A 17,992-nucleotide genomic window follows, 5' to 3' on the forward strand; every position below is an offset into this window, starting at 1 on the left:
TTAACATGCAACTTTTGCATTTTACGTGATTAAGTCCTTTTTGTAAAATCGAGCACAAAAATAGACAAATTAAATCACAGATACAGAAAATAATATTAAAATATTTTTTTGACTCGAATATGTGGGCTCAAAACCACTATTTTGACTAGAGTCAAAACCGGACTGTTACAAGACGAGTTCAATGAAGACGTGTAATTAAGGAAATCCCGTTTGAACCTTAGGAATAGTTTAGGGTACAAGTGACATGTCACTAGGAACTATGTGATCTGAGCTCATGAGTTGTGGTCTGAGTTCATGATATATGTGATACATGTTATGGCGGTCCAGGTGCTGGTCTTGTATGTTCTATCAGTGCTAGGTAGTCCGGCATGTGTTGTGAATACCTGACAGCTTGTGTGAGCAGCCCGCGTAGGTACATCCTGATTGATAGCTTGTGTGAGTAGACCTATGAGTAGCTCGAAAGCGAGCAACATGTGATATGTGATATGAGGTAGCATTGGCTACATATGGGGCACTTAGGTGCGAGATTACGATGTATCTGATGGTATTCCAAGTGTTTAATGGGTAAATTATTGAGTAACTTGACGAAAAACCCGAGGGTAAGTCAATGAGAAGAATAAGTATATGGTTATTATATGAGATAGTATAGCTACGTACTCAAAACTCATGAGCATTAAGCTTGGTATGCGGTAAGAATGCAAATGAATGAGTTATGTCTATGAGAATGATTTTCTATGATGACCTTGTGATTATAGGTTTATATTTATGACTGAATTCAATTGAGAATCATGTGTAAGGCTTTTAGGCCAAATTGAATTGAGATACGATGTGCTTATTCTTTTAATGTTGTGATTCAATGAATAATGAAAAGAGAGAAAGATTAGCATAAAAGCCTAACAAAAATGGATATGAAAGTATGGATAGTTAAGAGTTTTGGACCATTGAAGGATGTTAAGCTATATGAATTGGGAAATATGAATATAATATGCACTTTTATTATGAATGCTGGAATGATTTGTTAAATGTTGAAGTGTTTTATTATGAGAGTTTATATTTGCTTGACTAATGTTAAGACATGATACATTTATGTTTATAGATTAAAAGATGGGTATTGCAATTGATTAATGTGTACCCACGAGAACATATTGATGAAATTGGTAAATACATGTAAATGATTCACTTATTATTTTCGTATGGACTTACTAAGCTATATAGCTTACTGCTTTTTCTTTCCCACCTCTTATAGGTTTATTCAGCTAGCTCGGGTTGGAGATCGTCAGAGATTCTATCACACTATCAAGCTATGATTCGGGGTATAAGTGAGTGTTAGTATGTTAAGTCTATGGCATGTATAGGGACTTAGTCATTTTGTGTATGTGTCATTATGATATGGCCAAATGTATTGGCTTGTAATGAATAAGGATTTGATTTGGTATGTATCCATATAAATTGGCTTATATTGGCTAATGGGTTACAAGTATATTAATTACTCATTTGCCTATGCCAATGTCATTGTGTCATGTGGTTCATAATGGTATGTTAAGGAAAGTTAGTACAAGGGAATCATGAATGAGTAAAATTAGCATTAAAATAGTTTTGAACAACAACACTAATATAAATTTGAAAAATCACCAAAAATAGTGGAAATCAAATTAGAGGTTGAATAAAATATGAAATTAAATCCTATTGAGTCTAGTTTTACATGGAGCAAACGATGTAAGCAAAAGAATTTCATTTTATGAGAAATTTGAATTTTTATGAGACAAGGTCAGAATGATTTCGGGTTCCCCTGTTTTGACTTTGGAAAATCATTAAAAATATTATAAAAAACATGAGGGTTAAAATTTATATTTTTAATTTCTTAATGAGTATAATTTCAAGATAAATAAATAGGAACATCATCCAAATCCTGTACTAAGAGATAATTAATCTTTAGTGAAGAAAGGTCAAAACTGTCAAATAGCAGAATAGGGACGAATTTGAAGAATTAACTATACTTATTGGCTAAACCATAAATATTGAAAATTTTATGGTAGGAATATATTTGAGTCTAGTTTCGAAAAAATCAAGCAGATCTTAATTTAGAGTTCTGTAGCTCAAGATATAAATAATTTAGTTACTATGGCTCAAGTGGATAGCTTTGTTATGAATAGTAAATAATTGTTTCGATATGTTTAAGCCTTGATTATGGTTATGTTGGTAGCTTAATTGTGCCATGTTAAGTTCCATTGAAAGAGTGTATGTGAGTGTGCAAATGAGGGTGGAAAATGACTTGGAAAATAGCCATTTCCTTGGCCACACGGGCAGAGACACGGCCATGTGTCGTAGCCATGTGAATGACACAGCCCCGAGACATGGGTGTGTGACTTTGCCGTGTGACCCCAAATTACGCATGACATCATAAACAGAGAGTTACACGAGATGAGGACACTGGCGTGTCCCAAGCCACACAGGCGTGTGTTTGACCACACGGCCGACCCACACGGGTGTGTGACTTTTCAAAGTATGAAAATTTTTTAAGTGTAGTAAAAGTTCCAAAAGTTTTCGGTTTAGTCCCAAACCACTCCCAACGTATGTTTTGGGTCTCATGGGCCCGTATAAGGGATGATATGCATGTGATTGGATGAATTTGATTTGGTCTAAATTTTATGGCCCTGTTTTGTATGGATGTTTATGTTTAAGTCCGGTAATGCCTCGAACCCTATCCCGGCATAGGATATGGGTAAGGGGTGTTACATAAATAACTCTTTTCACAGTCCCTATGGGTACGATAACTCGACATTTACTTATCACTTTATTACTTGTTGTGATTGTGTACACTTTCACATTACTTGTAGGCTTGGTCTTAGCTCGACCAAGTCTCAATGGGATTTTGCCCCTCGTAGCTCTAGTGCCAAGCGGTTGTAGTGTGCCCTCATTTCATTATTCCTTCCGCTCCCCTACCAATACATTGGTTGGGTGGGTTGTTGGCCGGTGTGCATGGGTGATACTACTAGTACGCAATGGGCATATGAGTGGTGTTTTGGTTGTGTATTGCTAGGCTCCATGCTACCCACATAGAACTGTCGAGCCGCACTCCTTTTCATTGACTCCCCTTGTTCTAATTGAACCCAAGGGGTGCGATTGGGATCCTGTGCTTCGTACTTAAGCCAGATGGAATTATGGATGTGTTGTCGTCCCTTCTTTATCTCGTGCCTTTTGGGGTGCGTGGTGGACCATAATCGTGCCTTATGTCTTGAATGTGCCCCCTTAAATCGGTGTGGCCTCGTCGGTGCACTGGTGCTCGATCTTGCTTTCGGATGAGAAAAATATTTTTGAGAGTAGGGTTCAGGCCCTTGTCTCTCGATGCCTATGCATTTTGTCTCTTGACACGAACGATGCTCGTGCTTTGTTATGACCTCTTCATTGCTCCCTCGGCATGTTGAGAGCATGCAATGCCGACATCTCAGAGGAATGCTACTTGGTTGATCCTGCCATTAATCATATGCTTGTCTCAAAGCTTAAGCCATGCATGTGTAAGTAAGAACAAATTCAGATTGTGGAATTGCTAATGGCTCATTAAATCAGTTATAATTTGTTTGATGGCATTTCCTACTCGGATAACTGTAGTAATTCTGGAGCTAATACGTGCAACAAACCCTAACTTCTAGAAGGGATGCATTTATCAGATAAAAGGTCGACGTGGGCTTTGCCCGTTGCTCTGATGATTCATGGTAACTCGACGGATCGTACAGCCTTTGTACCAGTGACGCATCATTCAAATTTCTGCCTTATCAACTTCCGATGGTAGGATAGTGGCCTACTATGGTAGGGATGGGTGACGAAGAATTAGGGTTTGATTCCAGAGAGGGAGCTTGAGAAACGGATACCACATCCAAGGAAGGCAGCAGGCGCGCAAATTACCCAATCATGACATGGGAGGTAGTGACATTAAATAACAATACCGGGCTCTATGAGTCTAGTAATTGGAATGAGTACAATCTAAATCCCTTAATGAGGATCCATTGAAGGGCAAGTCTGGTGCCAGCAGTCGCGATAATTCCAGCTCTAATAGTGTATATTTAAGTTGTTTCAGTTAAAAAGCTCGTAGTTGAACTTAGGGGTGGGTCAGCTAGTCTGCCTCACAGTGAGCATCGGTCTGCTCGTCCTTATTGTTGACGATGCACTCATGGCCTTAATTAGCTAGGTCGTTCCTCTGGCACTGTTACTTTGAAGAAATTAGAGTGCTCAAAGTAGGCCTACGCTTGTAGACATTAGCATGGGATAACATCAAAGGACTTTGATCCTATTATGTTGGCCTTCGGGGTTGGAGTAATGATTAACAGGGACAGTCGGAGGCATTCGTATTTCATAGTTAAAGGTGAAATTCTTGGATTTATGAAAGAAGAACAACTGCGAAAGCATTTGCCAATGATGTTTTCATTAATCAAGAACGAAAGTTGGGGGCTCGAATACGATCAAATACCGTCCTAGTCTCAACCATAAACGATGCCGACCAGGGATCGACGGATGTTACTTTTAGGACTCTACCGGCACCTTATGAGAAATCAAAGTCTTTGGGTTCCAGGAGGAGTATGGTCTCAAGGCTGAAACTTAAAGGAATTGACAGAAGGGTACCACCAGGAGTGGAGCTTGCGGCTTAATTTGACTCAACACGAGGAAACTTACTAGGTCCAGACATAGTAAGGATTGAGAAACTGAGAGCTCTTTCTTAATTCTATGGGTGGTGGTGCATGGCCGTTCTTGGTTGGTGGAGTGATTTGTCTGGTTAATTCCATTAACGAACGAGACCTCAGCTTGCTAACTAGCTACATGGAGGTGATCCTCCGTGGCTAGCTTCTTAGAGGGACTATGGCCTTTTAGGCCACGGAAGTTTGAGGCAATAATAGGTCTGTGATGCCCGTAGATGTTCTGGGCCGCACGTGCGCTACACTGATGTATTCAACGAGTCTATAGCCTTGGCCGATAGGCCCGAGTAATCTTTGAAATTTTATCGTGATGGGAATAGATCATTGCAGTTGTTGGTCTTCAACGAGGAATTCCTAGTAAGCATGAGTCATCAGCTCGTGTTGGCTATGTCCCTGCCCTTTGGATTGCGGCAACATGGGCGGTTCGCTACCCTTGACGTCTGGAGAAGTCCACTGAACCTTATCATTTAGAGAAAGGAGAAGTCGTAACAAGGTTTCTATAGGTGAACCTGTGGAAGGATCATTGTCGAAACCTGCCTAGCAGAAGGACCTGTTAACGCATTGTAAACAACATCAGAGTTGGTGCGGGCACATTGTCGTCCGTTGCCACCCCCATGAGTCAGAGCTGCCGGTTTTGTTGTCCCTTTGCCCATTGGATGGGGTGAGATGTTAGAATCAACCTTTTTGATGCAAAACGAACAAACCCTCGACGCTAATCACGTCAAGCAATCAAAATGAAAAAAGGGCATGTCTTCTGTCATCGCACCGTTCGCGGTGTCAGTGCTTCAGTGATGTTGTTCTTTTGTCACAAAACATATAGAACAAATCTCAGCAACGAATATCTCGACTCTCGCATCAATGAAAAATGTAGTGAAATGCAATACTTGGTGTGAATTGCAGAATCCTGTGAACCATTGAGTCTTTGAATGCAAGTAATGCCCCAAAGCCATTAGATCCGAGGGCATGTCTGCTTGGCTGTCACGCATCATTGCCTCCATCCAACCCCGATCCCTTGGGACTCGGTTGGACCGCGGGCAAAAATTGGCCTCCTGTGCGCTCACAGCCAGCGGTTGGCCTAAATTGGAGTCCTCGACAACATATTCGTTGCGACGATCAGTGGTAATACTGTAAGCAACCTCATTCGGAGTCTTGCATGTTCGTAGATCGAGACCCTTAAACCCTTTCAGCATCGCAAGGATGGTGCTTGCATCGCGACCCCAGGTCAAGCGGGATTACCCGCTGAGTGTAAGCATATCAATAAGCGGAGGAAAAGAAACTTACTAGGATTCCCCCAATAATAGCGAGCGAACCAGGAAAAGCCTAGCTTGAGAATCAGGCGCCACCGGCTTCTAAATTGTAGTCTGAAAAAGCGTCCTTAGTAGTGGACCGAGCCTAAGTCCCCTGGAAAGCTGCGCCGGAGAGGGTGAGAGCCCCGTCGTGCTCGGACCCTGTTGCACCACGAGACGCTGTCTACAAGTCGGGTTGTTTGGGAATGTAGCCCTAATCAGGCGGTAAATTCTATCCAAGGCTAAATATGGGCAAGAGATGATAGCGAACAAGTGCCGCGAGGGAAAGATGAAAAGGACTTTGAAAAGAGAGTCAAAAGGTGCTTGAAATTGTCGGGAGGGAAGCGGATGGGGCAGGCGATGTGCCCCGGTTAGATGTAGAACGGTGAACTGGTTCGTCGATCGGCTCGGGGCATGGACCGATGCATGAAGACGTCTTCACCTCGATCGTGGGATCCAACACGTGCCGTCTCGGCGTGCTTTGGCACTTGCGTGCTCCGCACGATGGCCTGCGGGATCCCGTTCGGCCCGTGTTAAAATAAGAAACAAGGAGTCTGACATGTGTGCGAGTCAATCGGTTAGAAAACCCGTAAGGCGCAAGAATGCTGATTGGCGGGATCCCTCGCGGGTGCACTGCTGATCAAACTTGATCTTCTAAGAAGGGTTCGAGTGAGAGTATGTTGTCGGGTCTCGAAAGATGGTGAACTATGCTTGACTGGGGCGAAGCCAGAGGAAACTCTAGTGGAGGTCTACAGTGATACTGTCATGCAAATCGTTCATCTGACTTGGGTATAGGGGTGAAAGACTAATCGAACCATCTAGTAGCTGGTTCCATATCCATTTCTGGTAAGCAGAACTAGCGAAGTGGGATGAACTGAATGTCAGGTTATGGTGCCTAACTGCACGCTAACCTAGAACCCACAAAGGGTGTTGGTCGATTAAGACAACAGGACAGTGGTCATGGAAGTCGAAATCCGCTAAGGAGTGTGTAACAACTTACATGCCGAATCAACTAGCCCCGAAAATGGATGGCGCATCAACGTGTGACCTATACTCGATTGTTGGGGTAAGGGCTAGGCCCCGATGAGTGAAAAGGTGCGACAGTTACCGTAAAACCTGGGGCGCGAACCCAGATAGAGCGGCCGTCGGTGCAGATCTTGGTGGTAGTAGCAAATATTCAAATAAGAACTTTAAAGCCCGAATAGGGGAAAGGTTCCATGTGAACGTCACTTGCACATGTGTTAGTCGAGACGCGGTGAATGACGACAATGTTAGGGAGTGCAGAGACAACGGTGGGGACCTCAGGAAGGGTTATCTTTTCTATTTAATGGACTGTCCATCCTGGAAACGGCTTAGTCGAAGGTAGGGTCTAGTGACCGGAAGAGTACCACACGTCGAGTGGTGTCCATTGTACCCTTGACAGCCATGAAAATCTAGAGGACCAAGTACTGTCTGTGCTCGGTCATACTCATAACCCCATCAGGTCTCCAAGGTGAATAGCCTCTGGTCAATGGAACAATATAGGCAAGCGAAGTCGGGAAAATGGATCCGTAACCTCAGGAAAAGGATTAGCTCTGAGGGCTGGGCATAGGGGTCTTAGTCCCGAACTCGTCGGCTGCAGATGCATGCTGAGCTGCTGCTGTGGCGAGAGTAGGTCACTGCATGCCGACCGGGGGAAAGACTGGGAACGGCTCCCTCGGGGGCCTTTCCCGGGCGATGAACAATTGACTCAAAATTGGTACGGACATTTGGAATCAGATTGTTTGATTAAAACAAATTATTGTGATGGTCTCTGCAGATGTTCACGCAATATGATTTCTGCCCAGTGCTCTGAATGTCAAAGTGAAGAAATTCAAGAAAGCGCGGGTAAACGGCGGGAGTAACTATAACTCTCTTAAGGTATCCAAATGCCTCATCATCTAATTAGTGTCGCGCATGAATGGATTAACGAGATTTCCACTGTCCCTGTCTACTATCCAGCGAAACCACAACCAAGGGAATGGGCTTGGCAGAATCAGCGGGGAAAGAAGACCCTGTTGAGCTTGACTCTATTCCGAATTTGTGAAATGACTTGAGAGATGTCGGATAAGTGGGAGCTCTCAGGCGAAATTGAAATACCACTACTTTTAACGTTATTTTACTTATTTCGTGAATTGGAGGCGGGGCACGGCCCCTATTTTTGGACCCAAGGCTGGCTTCGACCAGCCGATCCAGGCGGAAGATATTGTTAGGTGGAGAGTTTGGCTGGGGCGGCACATCTGTTAAAAGATAACACAGGTGTCCTAAGATGAGCTCAATGAGAACAGAAATCTCGTGTGGAACAAAAGGGTAAAAGCTTGTTTGATTCTGATTTCCAGTACGAATACAAACCGTGAAAGCGTGGCCTATCAATCATTTAGACCTTTAGACTTTGAAGCTAGAGTTGTCAGAAAAGTTACCATAGGGATAACTGGCTTGTGGCAGCCAAGTGTTCATAGCGAAGTTGCTTTTTGATCCTTCGATGTCGGCTTTTCCTATCATTATGAAGCAGAATTCACCAAGTGTTGATTGTGTAACACCATGAACTAGGGTTACGAGGCATTAGTTAACTAAAAACACAATTCCGAACAATTATATATAAAAACCAATTTCAAAAATCGGTCAAAATTTATTTTTAAACTAGTACATACTTCACAAAATACTAACGTACATTTATGCATGCTAATACCATGTAATAGATTATTTATGAAACTAACTTTTATTACTTAAATGTATAATTTGTCATGGAAACCTAATACATATGACTAAATACACATATTTTTATTTCTTTCTTTTCAACGAATATAGATCATAACCAAATTCTCAAATTTCAATATTTTTATCTTGTAAATATTCAACTCAAATAATAATACATTCATCCACTTCATTTCATGTATACTCACAAATGCCGAATCATAGGTGACTCAAAAATAATTTTCATAAGTACCATTTCATAACCGAATACCATTTCTTCAGTCATAGTCATTTAACTAACAATTATATAATCAAAACATGCATTTTCTCATACCATATAATGAACATATCAAGGCAAAGTTATATGATGGTTGGACATAATCTAATAACCTTTAAAGTCAAATCATATATAATATCTTGACTATATTCTATAATAAAAAAAATTCAAATAATCATTTATTCATAGTACTTAACATGTTAACTAAAACAAATTCGTACCACAACCAAGTATAGCTAAATTCAAACTTAGTATTTAATCGATATACGCAGCATATTTATCCATTCTCAATTTCAAATACCAAATATAACCATAACAAACCAATCATCTTTATGACCAATTTCTTCATACCATAACCTAATCATTAATCAACTTCAATGCACAAATTTATATCACTATCAAACCATTTCCAGCACATATATCATAGTGTTATAACAAAACAGTTTAATCCGTAACCAAAGATGATCGAAACTAAACTTAGAAGTAAAGCCATTTTCGCATGGCTCAAATTATACATACCCAAAGTTGAACAAAATACATATTAGCCTATACATGCCATAAGTTCGAAAATAGACTTTTAAAATTACTGAAAGTTGACGATAGTGTGGATGACTTCGATAACGATCCCCGAGCTCGTAACTTACAACCAAAATCTATAAAACAGAGTAGCAAAAATACACAAAGTAAGCTAACTTAGCTTAGTAAGCCTTAAGCAAAATAAACAACTCACTGAATAATCAAAACATTCAAACTAACCATATATCAATAATGTTATACTTTAACATATTAAGATACCTTGACCGAATGTTCAAAAAAAATCAATTATATAACAGCACATAAATGTTTCCTATATAGCCAATTATACAAGATCAATTATATCATCACATAGACACTTACATATAGGGCCTAATACACAAAATTTATTATATTATCACATGTGGCCGAATATATAAAAGTTAAATAAAATATCACATGTAACTTATAGTTCAAATTCAAAAGAACATCACATATGGCCGAATATGCATATTTAAGATAAATTCACATATATCTGAGTATACAATTTCAATATAAGTTCACATGTAATCGAATACTAAAATTCAATATAACCTCACATGCAGCCGAATATACAAGTTTAATATAAGCTTACATGTACTTACCTATGTGGCCGAACATATACAAGGTAATTTATCTAAATTTCACTTGCTCAATATCCACAATAATTTGAAATCTTTTAATCACAGACTTGTAAACAAATCATCGGTATAAAACCTGCTAGGCATAAGTCTGAATCACACACTGGCACAAGGCCTGCTAAAACCAAGGTCTGATATTTATTCACCGCTAATAAGCCTACTAGGCACGAAGCTCGATCAATGTCACCAGCACAAAGCTTGCTAATCTCAAAGCCTGAATATCCAATTATAGAGTCATTCCACAACATTTCATATATCGAATAGTCCAATATTCCATGTAATAGATACACACTTCCAGGGATTTTAAATCAGTCGAATAAAACTCAACCACAGTAAATCATTGATATATCACATTCGGCTAGCATAATAATAGACTATAAAATTTGAAACATCATAGTAAAACATTCTATGTTTAAAATAAACCATGTTTAATTGCTTAAAGACTTACTTGGGATATCGACGGATGTTACAAAACGGCTATTCGATTATTTTTGTTATTCCGTGATCCGAGTCCGGTTTCCTTTGTTCTTGATCTATATAATTTCAAATTAACCTTATTTAAACACAATTTCAGTCAATTTAATCCAACAACATATAAATGGGTAAATTACCATTTTACCCCTAATATTTCATACTTTTACAAATTAGTCCTAATTGCACAAAACACAAAATACACAAAATCTCACAACAATATAGTTGGGCCGAATTTTCTGTATAACCATACTAGACCATATATTTGATCTATTTCACATTTTAATCCCTCAATTTATTATTTTTGCAATTTTAGTCCTAATAACCCAAAATCATCAAAAACTCCAATACAAAACATGTTAATCTAAAACATATTTTTGATATTTCATCATCAAACATCACAAACATAAATATTCATCAATGGCATAACACAAAATATTCACCAAAATCAAAAATTCAAACATGGGTCGAGTAGTATTCGAAGCAACGATCTCAAAAACGTAAAAATTATCAAAAACTGAGCTAATTACATACCTTAATTGAGCTTAATAAGTTGCCGAACCCTTAAAGCTTTCTTTTCTTTCTTATTTTCTTTAATTTCGGCAATAACAAAGTACATGCATGGTTGTTTTTATTTTATGTTATAATATATACATATTATTACTTATAATATAACTTTAATTATTTCAATATTATTTCCACCCACTAACTAGTGACCGAATGTGTCCATGCCAATTTCAATGGTATAATTTCATTATAAGTACCCTACATTAAAAGAACAAAGCAATTAGGCACTTTAACAATTACCATGCAAATTTTACATTTTATGCGATTAAGCCCTTTTTATTTAATTAAGCACACAAACAATCAAATTTTCATATGAAATTTTCACACATGCAAATTCACATATAATAAACATGAAAAATAATATTTAAATATTTTTTTACTCAGATTCGTGGTCCCGAAACCAACATTCCGATTAAGGTCTAAATCGGACTGTTACAGATTGTTCACCCACCAATAAGGAACGTAAGCTAGGTTTAGACTATCGTGAGACAGGTTAGTTTTACCCTACTGATGGTCGCATTGCAATAGTAATTCAACCTAGTACGAGAGAAACAATTGATTTGCACGATTGTCATCGCGATTGGTTGAAAAACCAGTGGCGCGAAGCTACTGTGCGCTAGATTATGACTCAACGCCTCTAAGTCAGAATTTGGGCTAGAAGCGACAAACGCGCCCGTTGCCTGATTACTGACCCACAATAAGGGCCTCTGGCCCCCAAGGGCACGTGTCGTAGGTGCAGCGACTGCGGCAGTCAAGTCACGGGTGCCTCCTTGGAGCATAATTCCCACTGAGCGGCGGGTAGAATCCTTTACAGATGACTTAAATACGCAACGGGTATTGTAAGTGGTAGAGTGGCCTTGCTACTTCGATTCGTCCTTCCCCCGATCCGGTCCCCCTCGTTGTTTTGCACGACCCGACCCTGAGGTCCCAGGTGACAAACTTGGTGTAAGGTAAACACTTGGTCGTAACGACCCCTCAGGAAACATGACTGGTGTTCTGACATGGGAGGTCTTTGTCAAAGGTCTTGCGGTGCCGGGTCAATCGAGGGTGTATAGGCGAATTTTTGTGGTATCGACACATTGTCTTTCTTTCTAGCATGATCAGACCCTATTTTGATCAGCTGATTCATCGCGATTATCAAGGTTTTGTCATTTCTTCATTTCTTATTTTATTCTTTTTCTCTTTCTTCTATCCGAAAAAGTGAATTGAGTCATGTACGTCGTTTTTGCATGGTTTGTACCATGCTGCATGCAAACCATTAATGGTAGATTCAGTTTCCTCTGACTTTTCAACGATGATTTCTCATAAGATTTCTGTCGTCTTAATAGGTTTAAAAAGCATGCAAACTTTGAGTTATCAAATACTGTCATCTGATTTCTAAGTTTTCTTGCGTTCTATTTTCAAGAAACTGTTAGATTTTAAGTTTGTTCTGTTTCATTTTCTTGTTTTCTTTTGTTTGTGCTTTCTTTCTTGAAGCAGGGATAGGATTTTAACGGTGGGTGTGTCTCTTTGAAAAGATTAGGTGACGGTGTCGGTTCTTTTGGATTAATACTATTTTTTGTTTTCCTCTTTGCTGTGTTTTATAGAGTAGACTCCATGTTCTAGGAAGTTGTTTGATCCCTGGCGCTCGGGTCGTGGTTTTCCCTATATATTGTCACTTTTTTGATGCATCGAAGGAGTCGAATAGGGAAAAGCTTCTATTTCTGTCCTGGTGATTTTTGCATCTCAAAGGAAATGGATTCGCGGGTCGTGCAAAACCAATGAAGATCCTCTGCTGGAACTGTCGTGGGATTGGAAACCCTGCGATAGTTCATGAATTAAAGCAACTGCTTGTTGCTAATGATCCTGATGTAATCTTCCTTTGTGAAACAAAAATCAATGCTAATAAATTCTCTTCTGTTCCCAGTAAGTGTAAAATGGAAGGTTGCTGGGCTGTTAACGCAAATGGCAAAAGTGGTGGACTAGTCATGATGTGGAAGGAAAGCAATAAGGTCGAAGTTCAAACTTATTCCAATAACCATATTGACTCGATAATCCACTTGGAGAATGACAATCCCATCCACTTCACGAGATTCTACGGAAATGCCAAACCTAACAAAAGATAATGCTTATGGAATATGCTGAGAAGGGTTGGTAAGTCTGTTACAGAAAAATGGATCATTAGGGATGATTTTAATGCCATTTTCGATAATGCAAAAAAAAAGAGGGGGCAGCAGCAAGCCAAGTGCTCTTATAGAGGACTTTCGGTGGGTTGTCGATGAGCTCTCGATGGTTGATTTGAAAACAGACAATGGATGGTTTGCCTAGGTTAATAATGGGGACAATACTGATTGGTTAAGGAGAGATTTGATCGGTTTTTAATGTCTGTTAATGATGTGGTTAGTTTCCCCTTTATGGAGACTAAGGTGATCTGTCAATCTACTTCTGACCATGATGCCATTATCTTAGATACTAAAGGTCGAAAGTTGAGAGAAAGACTTAGAGATCCTAGGCTTTATTTTAAATACGATGTTTGCTGGGCTAAAGATGAGAAAGCAAAGAAAATTATGAAGGAAGCATGGCAGAAAGGTTCTAAGGATATAATGGGAAAGATTGAGATCGTGGGCAAAGAGCAAGATGGATGGCAATATAAAAAGCTTAAACAAATGCACAACTAGATGGGTACTTTGCAGGCGAATATAAACAAAGTCATTGATAGCCAAGGGAGTACGTATGCAGCAATAAGCTTAAAGCATTGAGAATAAATCTAGGTAATCTATTGGACGAAGAGGAGAAATATTGGGCTTAGCAATCTAGGGTCCAATGGTTAAAGGAAGGGGACAGGAATACCCAGATTTTTCATGTTAGAGCCACAAACAGGAAGGAAAAAAATAACATTGCTAGGCTTAAAGACAGGAATGGCTACTGGAGAGAGAACACGACGGATATAAGCAAGGCGACTAGGGAGTATTTTCAAAAGCTATTCAAGTTAAATTTAAATTCTACAACTGTATTAAACCTTGACTATATTGAGAGTTGTATTTCAAGTGATGTAAATGATAGATTGTTGAAAGACTTTGCAGATAACAAAATTAAAGAATCGCTCAGTCAAATGGATCTTAGGTGTAACACCCCTTATCCGTGTCCGACACCGAGACAGGATACGAGGCATTACTAACTTATTCATAAGTGTACAAACTTTCCCGAGTCGTAAAAATTTGAACAAATTAAAAACCTTTCAAAATTTCACCTTTAGAATTCTAATGTGGGTCTACAAGGCTCAAAATATACTTAGAAACCAATTCAGGATCAATCCGGATCACTTAAAGAGCTTTGGAAATTTTCACTAAAGACAGGGGCACACGCCCGGGTGGGAGATGACATGCCCGTGTTGTCGGCTTGATAAGGCCGTGTTGGTGAACCGTGTGGCTCACACGACCTGATGTCTATTGAGACACGCCCGTGTCCTTAGCCCGTACGGAATTTAATTTTTAGTTCAAGGTGCAGTGGTTTTCACATGGCTTGGCACACGCCTGTGTGCTTAGCCTCGTGTCCAAAAACTGGGGCGTTCTGTTTCTGACGTCATCATAACCAAAAAAATCACACGTCCATGGCTCACGCCTGTGTGCGAGGCCGTGTCCTCTACACAGCTGAGACACACGGTCGTGTCTCTTCTCGTGTGAATATTACCATGCATTCAGACTTAAAATTTTTAGTTGCAGGGGACACACGGCCGAACCACACACCCGTGGGGCTAACCGTGTGTCATACACGCCCGTGTGTCTACCCATGTAGACAATATAAGGCTATTTTCCAAGCCTCATTGCCACCCTTGCTTACCTATTTACATACTAAAACCAACCAATACCAAAGTAAACATATTTTCTATAATCAATTCAACTACAATAGACATTCATGCAATCATGGAAATGCATTTTTTTATAAACTCAAAATGAATGTTAGCCATCATTCAAGGCTTAATGCAAAGTGTGAGATTTACCCCAAGCCAATTCATTTGCTAAATGCTCCAGACACAAAATGATCAAGTCTAGTCCCTACACATGCCATAATTCAAAAATATAAATCCAACTATACCGAGTGTTTAGGATGATAGTGTGATCGATATCTTTGATGTTCTATGATCCTTAGGCTAATTAGGCGGCACTGTAAGAAAAATGGAAAGGAAGAGGGAGTAAGCATAAAAGCTTAGTAAGTTGCATATAAATGAATATACAACAATAATTTCATCCATGATCAACATATTCATGACCCAGATGTAGGCATAGATGTAACTTACTCAGCACCAACCATACAAGTCACATAATATAATATGTATATTGGGCTCATATCTCGTACGTACCAATTAGGTACCTATACCATTCACAACACAGTTATACTTTTCTCATTAACTCAAAACATAACATCCACCGTTGAACCATTTGGAGTATCACCGGATATTCATTAAACCTCGAATATGGGTAAGGTGCCGATGCCATGTTCCAGACATGGTCTTACACTGGCTCATATCTCAAGTCGATTCCATGTCCCATACATGGTCTTACACTAACCATCATCTCGTAGCCGATGGTGTTATTATCCTCCTCTATGTCTAGAACAACAAAATCAACAGGGAATATGAACTTATCTACTTTCACGAGTACATCTTCAATAATACCGCAAGGAAATCTTATAGTTTTATCTGCCAATTGAATACTCATCCTAGTTTGTTTAGGTTTCCCAAGACCAAGTTTTTTAAACATTTTGTACGGCATGACGTTAATACTAGCCCCTAAATTGGCTAATGCATGACTTATATCTAAACTACGGAATTGTAAAACTCCCTGGATCTTTCAATTTGTAGGGTAGCTTATTCTGTACAATAGCTAAGCAGACTGCATTTAGCTCCACATGCGACGCTTCGTCCAACTTCTGCTTATTTACTAAAAGCTCTTTTAAAAATTTCATTACATTTGGCATCTGCGACAAAGCTTCAATAAACGGTAAGTTAATATGTAATCTTTTCAAAAGTGTAAGGAATTTACCAAATTGTTCGTCTGATCGATCTTTCCTTATCGCGTTAGGGTATGGCACACGAGGTTTATATTCGACAGTCACTGGTTTGTTTGTATTTTGATCTATCTCATCTTTCCCTTTGCTTCCCACTGTTTCTTGCCTTGGTTCTAGTTCAAGCTCAACAACTCCTTCGTCATTCTGGTTATTAATTGTGTTGAGCTATTCCCTTGGGTTGGGTTCAGTGTTACTTGGCAAGCTACCTTGTGGTCATTCAGAGATTAGTTTGGATAGCTAGCCTATCTAAGTTTCGAGCCCTTGGATTGATGCTTGTTGATTCTTAAGTGCTGTCTCGGTATTTTGGAAACGGGTTTCTGACATTGATATGAATTTTGAGAGCATCTCTTCCAGGTTCGGTTTCTTCTCTTGTTGATAAGGTGGCTGTTGAAAACCCTGAGGATTTTGTGGCTTTTGATTTCCTTGACCACCCTAGGAGAAATTTGGGTGGTTCCTCCAACCTGCATTATAAGTATTACTGTATGGGTTATTTTGAGATCTAAAGTTATTGTTGCTTGTATAGTTGACTTGTTCCTCTTCGGTTTTAGGATTGAAGGATTGATATTCTGTACGGACACCTCCTCCACTTGAGTCACACCTCATTACTGGATGTACCTGCGTAGAACTAAGAAAACCATAATCTTTTTATTGAGAAGTTCTACCTGATTAGAGAGCATGGTGACTGAATCGACGTTATAAACGCTGGCTGTTTTCATTGGCTTTGTCCTCATAACTTGCCATTGATAGTTATTTAGTGACATCTCCTTTATAAACTCATAGGCATCTTCCGGTGTTTTATTGTTGATGGTTCCGCCAGCAGCTGCGTCAATCATCTGTCTTGTTGAGGGATTCACACCATTGTAAAACGTTTGAACTTGCAGCCATAGAGGTAACCCATGGAGAGGGCAGCTTTGAAATAGATCCTTGTATCTCTCCCATGCATCATAAAGTGTTTCTAAGTCCATCTGCACAAAAGAAGAAATATCATTACGTAACTTAGCCGTTTTAGCCGGTGAAAAATATTTGAGTAGAAATTTTTCAGTCATTTGTTCCCAAGTAGTTATGGACCCTCGTGGTAATGAGTTCAACCACTGTTTAGCTTTATTCCTAAATGAGAAAGGGAACAACCGAAGGCAAATGGCATCATTAGAAATGCCATTAATTTTGAAAGTATCGTAAAACTCCAGAAAATTTGCCAAGTGAGTGTTGGGATCCTCATCCTGCAAATCATCAAACTGAACAAACTGCTCTATCATCTGAATTGTGTTAGGTTTCAGTTTGAAATTATTTGCAGCAATAGCAGGTCTAACTATACTAGATTCAGTTCCTGTTAAAGAAGGTTTAGCATAGTCACACATAGTATGTAGAGCAGGATTTTGATTAGCCGTAATTGCAGGAGGTAGTTGATTGTCTTGGTTTTTAGCCATCTCTTCGGTTGGGGGTTGAGTATCATCTTCTTGCTCGTTCTCTGTGTATCGTAACCTGTGCCTTATCTCTCTTTGGTTTCTACGAACTGTGCGATTGATTTCTTCGTCAAAAAGTAATGGTCCCGACGGGTTTCTTCTAGTCATAAACTATAAAAACCTACCAAGAGAAAGAATAAGTAAATTAATAAATAATAATAATAAAATAAAACTAAATTGCAAGAAAAATAAATGGCTAAAGTAATAAAAATTTAGCGTTCCTAATATCTTAGTTCCCCGGCAACGGCGCCAAAAACTTGATCGTGTGATTCGTAACAAGTAATAAATA

The 17,992-nt window shown here is 39.4% G+C and overlaps 1 non-coding gene and 2 pseudogenes across 1 annotated transcript; all 3 read left to right on the forward strand.

Annotated features, from left to right (window-relative positions):
• The first annotated feature begins 5,511 nt into the window (after window positions 1-5,511).
• Window positions 5,512-5,669, forward strand: LOC121217120 (uncharacterized; annotated as a pseudogene).
• A 231-nt stretch (window positions 5,670-5,900) lies between these two features.
• On the forward strand, window positions 5,901-12,084 carry LOC121216704 (uncharacterized; annotated as a pseudogene).
• A 5,047-nt stretch (window positions 12,085-17,131) lies between these two features.
• Window positions 17,132-17,238, forward strand: LOC121217337 (small nucleolar RNA R71). The gene has a single exon (XR_005913411.1). It is a non-coding gene; the product is annotated as a small nucleolar RNA R71 (small nucleolar RNA).
• The last annotated feature ends 754 nt before the right edge of the window (window positions 17,239-17,992 follow it).

The sequence above is a fragment of the Gossypium hirsutum genome, chromosome A02, assembly GCF_007990345.1.
Source record: "Gossypium hirsutum isolate 1008001.06 chromosome A02, Gossypium_hirsutum_v2.1, whole genome shotgun sequence".
Lineage (NCBI taxonomy): Eukaryota > Viridiplantae > Streptophyta > Magnoliopsida > Malvales > Malvaceae > Gossypium > Gossypium hirsutum.